This window comes from Capricornis sumatraensis, chromosome 14 (genome assembly GCF_032405125.1).
Source record: "Capricornis sumatraensis isolate serow.1 chromosome 14, serow.2, whole genome shotgun sequence".
NCBI classification, from domain to species: domain Eukaryota; kingdom Metazoa; phylum Chordata; class Mammalia; order Artiodactyla; family Bovidae; genus Capricornis; species Capricornis sumatraensis.
In genome coordinates, this window is record NC_091082.1 from 13528766 (window position 1) to 13534046 (window position 5281).

Consider the following 5281-nt stretch of genomic DNA (forward strand, 5'->3'; position numbering starts at 1 on the left):
CCTCATGAGAAACGCTGGACTGGAAGAAGCACAAACTGGAATCAAGATTGCCGGGAGAAATCTCAATAACCTCAGATATGCAAATGACACCACCCTTATGGCAGGAAGTGAAGAGGAACTAAAAAGCCTCTTGATGAAAGTGAAAGAGGAGTGAAAAAGTTGGCTTAAAGCTCAACATTCAGAAAACGAAGATCATGGCATCCAGTCCCATCACTTCATGGGAAATAGATGGGGAAACAGTGGAAACAGTGTCAGACTTTATTTTTGGGGGCTCTGCAATCACTGCAGATGGTGATTGCAGCCATGAAATTAAAAGACGCTTACTCCTTGGAAGGAAAGTTATGACCAACCTAGATAGTATATTCAAAAGCAGAGACATTACTTTGCTGACTAAGGTCCATCTAGTCAAGGCTCTGGTTTTTCTTGTGGTCATGTATGGATGTGACAGTTGGACTGTGAAGACAGGTGAGCGCTGAAGAATTGATGCGTTTGAACTGTGGTGTTGGAGAAGACTCTTGAGAGTCCCTTGGACTGCAAGGAGATCCAACCAGTCCATTCTGAAGGAGATTAGCCCTGGGATTTCTTTGGAAGGAATGATGCTAAAGCTGAAACTCCAGTACTTTGGCCACCTCATGCGAAGAGTTGACTCTTTGGAAAAGACTCTGATGCTGGGAGGGATTGGGGGCAGGAGGAGAAGGGGACGACAGAGGGTGAGATGGCTGGATGGCATCACCGACTCGATGGACGTGAGTCTGAGTGAACTCCAGGAGATGGTGATGAACAGGGAGGCCTGGCGTGCTGCGATTCATGGGGTCGCAAAGAGTTGGACACGACTGAGCGACTGAACTGACTGACTGACTGACTAATATAATTCCTGTGAGCATTAAAGTTTACAAACCATAGTATAGTATCTCTGAAGCCCAACTGCCTAATTTTTTCCCCTTCTTTTGCATTAAATAAATGCTATGGAGAGTTAACGCCTTGAAATATACTATGTTTACACTTCTTTTTCTATACATCTTTTTTGTCTGTCCACTCCACCCATTATGTAAATCTCCTCTCAAAACATTCAGGTATAGTAGTATTCTATGCATTTCATCCTTAAGAAATGTTTCCCAGGGCATTCTGATCTACTTTCATTTGGATAGCCTGTTGCATGCCTGTCACTTTAATATCTGCCTTTATCATCCTACTGGGAAAAATCCTTTCACTTCTTTCTTTTGTTATATTACCTAGATCTCATATATTCCTCTTTCTTGAGTTAACTCTCTACTTTTGGCAAAATACTTTTTCCAGTAGCTTCCTGAGAAAGAGTGCATAGGCTCCTATATATCTGAAAAAAGATCTCTGTTCTGTCTACACATTTGGTTGCTAATTTGGCTGGGTATAAATTTTAGGCTAGCTTTAATTTTAGGCTAGGCTATAAATGTCTGCTAGCTTTCAGTGTTGCTGTTGAAAAGCCCAAAGGATTTGTTTCTAAATTTAGGGCTTTCTCTTTGTTTCCAGAATTCTCAAGTTTTCATGATGATGTGGTTTGGAATGGATCTACATTGTATGTTGGTTACTCAATCAATCCTTCCAATCTAAAATCTCTTGACCTGCAGTCCTGGGATATTTTGTTGAATTATTTTTCTGATGAATTCCTTCCATCCATTTTCTCTGTTCTTTCTTTTAGGAACTTCTACTGTTTGGATGTTGTATATCCTAGACCTCTATCTCTCTCTTTGCTACAGAGAGCTTTCTTAAAATTTACCTATGGCTTTCTGTTGCATTTTCTTTCCACTATTGTATTTTTATTTTCTAAGAACTACTGTTTGTTTTTGAATTTTGGTCATATTTTTCTATATTTTCATTGATGCAAAATCTTCTCTTACTACTTTAAGAATTGATATATAAATATAATGTTAGTATTTTTCTGTCTCCACAGACTCTGGTTTCTCCAAGGTACTTTTTTCTCATTTGTTTTCACTTTTGTGTTTCTTTTTAAAGAATATCTTCAGTTGTCTGATGATTCTTGACTATCCAAGAAATAGATTCTTATCAAATTTAAGAATCTGGCAAAAACTGACTAAATTTTGTGGTGCAGATGGAGCTGGTTTACTTTGAAGTGACCATGTAGGGCCATCTAATCGGAAAATCTTTGATGTCAATATCACTAGTCTTTTTTGTTGGTGTGGCTCCTCAGAGAAGAGTTTTCCAAAATCATGCCTAAAGGGCATAATTGTAGCAGCTAGCATTCTTGGAGCCTAGTGACAGAAGAAGGTTGTTGGTCGCAACATTTAGATATAACACTGCATCATCTTCATTTTAGTACAGAGACCCTGAGGACTTCCGTGGTGGCTCAGACTGTAAAGAGTCTGCCTGCAGTGCAGGAGACCCAGGTTCCATCCCTGGGTTGGGAAGATCCCCTGGAGGAGGGCATGGCAACCCATTCAAGTATTCTTGCCTGGAGAATCCCATTGACAGAGGAGCCTAGCAGGCTACAGTCCATGGGGTTGCAAGCAGTCAGACACGACTGAGCAACTTCACATCACCCCAGCATTGGAGGGGACATAGCAAGCTCTTAGTTGCTCAGAGTGAAAGAGACCTGAAAGATCTATTTTTAAACCAGATTCTCCATTTTCATGATTTTCCCCCACACTTCTGTGTCTAGCAGTATTAGTACCACCAGTTTTTGAACTGGTGGTGGTGGGGAGCTCCATGGGAAAAATAGAATTGCTGGCTTAACATGCAAGTTTTTCAAATCTGCTATGTCAGTTTCGTTCAAAGAATGTTCAAACTACTGGACAATTGCACTCATTTCCCATGCTAGTAAGGAAATGCGCTCAAAATCCTTCAAGCTAGGCTTTAGCAGTACTTGAGCAGAGAACTTCCACATGTACAAGCTGAGTTTAGGAAAGGCAGAGGAACCAGAGATCAAATTGCCAACATTTGTTGGATCATAGAGAAAGCAAAAGAATTCCAGAAAAACATCTACTTCTGCTTCATTGACTATACAGAAGCCTTTGACTATGTGGATCACAATAAGCTGTGAAAAATTCTTAAAGAGATGGGAATACCAGACCATCTTACCTGTCTCCTGAGAAACTTGTACACGGATGGGTCAAGAAGCTACAGTTAGAACCAGCCATGGAACAACTGACTAGTTCAATGTTGGGAAAAGATCACAACAAGGCTGTATATTGTCACCCTGTTTATTTAACTTATGTGCAGAGTACATCATGAGGAACACCAGGCTGTATGAGTCACAGGCTGGAATCAAGATTTCTGGGAGAAACATCAACAACCTCAGGTGTGCATATGATACCACTCTAATGGCAGAAAGCAAAGAGGAACTAAAGAGCCTCTTGATGAGAGTGAAAGAGGAGAGTGTAAAAGTTGGTTTAAAACTCAACATTCAAAAACTAAGATCATGGCATCTGGTCCCATCACTTCATGACAAATAGAAGGGGAAAAAGTAGAAGCAGCGACAGATTTTTCTCTTCTTGGGCACCAAAATCACTGCAGATGGTGACTTCAGCCATGAAATTAGAAGACATTTGCTTCTTGGATGGAAAGCTATGACAAACCTTGACAGCATATGAAAAAGCAAGGACATCACTTTGCTGACAAAGGTCCATCTAGCCAAAGCTATGGTCTTTCCAGTAGTCATATACAGAGGTAATGTTGGACCATAAAGAAGGCTTAGTGCTGAAGAAATTGATGCTTTTGAACTGTGGTGCTAGAGAAGATTCTTGAGAGTCCCTTGGTCAGCAAGGAAATCAAGCCAGTTCATCCTAAAGGAAATCAACCCTGAACACTCATTGGATGGACTGATGCTGAATCTGAAGCTCCAATACTTTGGCCACTTGATGCAAACAGCTGACTCACTGGATAAGACCCAGATGCTGGGAAAGACTGAAGGCAAAAGGAGAAGGGGGCAGCAGAGGATGAGATGGTTAGATAGCATCACTGACTCAATGGATGTGAATGTGGGCAAACTTCGGGATAGTGAGGGACAGGCCTGGTGTGCTGCATCCATGGGGTCATGGACAATTGGACACAACTTCATGACTCAACAGCAACAGGTCAGTTATCACTTATCCAACCTCTGGCTAGCTTTCATAATTTTGTTGCTAATATCTACTATTTCTTTGTCTTTGAGAGTTTATGCCTTTTGAAACCCCATAATTATCATTTAATGCAGTTTTGAGAGAACAGACAATCAATAAATATGTTAAACCTGCTCTCTTTAAGCAGACATCCTGTTTACTCTAAGCCAGATCCATCTGCCTTCTTTCTCTATTCCTCTGAAATAGCTCTTGTGAAGTTCATCAATGAGTCATAGATTGCCAAATTTTACAGACTCTTTATTTGATTTCTTCCATTCTTGTATCTTCTAACTATAGGTCAAGAAGTCCAAAATTTATATTTTGATCTTTGGACATATTTTTTGAACTTCAGTCCTATAGTTGCCTATATGACATCTCCTTTCAGAGGATGCACAAACATCTTAAACCTAACATGTCCAAAGTCTTATTTTTTCTATTCCTCCAAATATTCTTCCCTTCCATCTTCCATGGGTCAATAAATGTCACTTTCATCACCAGATACTTGAGTAAAAGCCTTGAGAAACATTCTAGATGCTTCCCCACTATTCCTCATGTCACCAAGTCTTGGAGAGATCCTATCTCTAAAATAAATCTTAAAACAAGCCTCTTCTATTGACATTTACCTGATTCAAGCTATCATCCATTTATTAGCTTTTGATTGTTGAAGAACTTTTCAAGCCTCTCTGATCCTCAGTAACCATACCTACAAAACACAGAATAATAACATCTATCTCATAGAGCTATTGTACATGACATAATACATGAAAATGCTCTGTACATTGTCAGTACTCAACAAATGCTATTATAATTATTACCACTATCATCATCACTTATGTAGGTTATGGCAGTTCAGTTCAGTTCAGTTGCTCAGTCGTGTCCGACTCCCTGCGACCCCATGAATGCCAGCACGCCAGGCCTCCCTGTCCATCACCAACTCCCGGAGTTCACTCAGACTCACGCCCATCGAGCCAGTGATGTCATCCAGCCATCTCATCCTCTGTCGTCCCCTTCTCCTCCTGCCCCCAATCCCTCCCAGCATCAGAGTCTTTTCCAAAGGGTCAACTCTTCACATGAGGTGGCCAAAGTACTGGAGTTTCAGCTTTAGCATCATTCCTTCCAAAGAAATCCCGGGGCTGATCTCCTTCAGAATGGACTGGTTGGATCTCCTTGCAGTCCAAGGGACTCTCAAG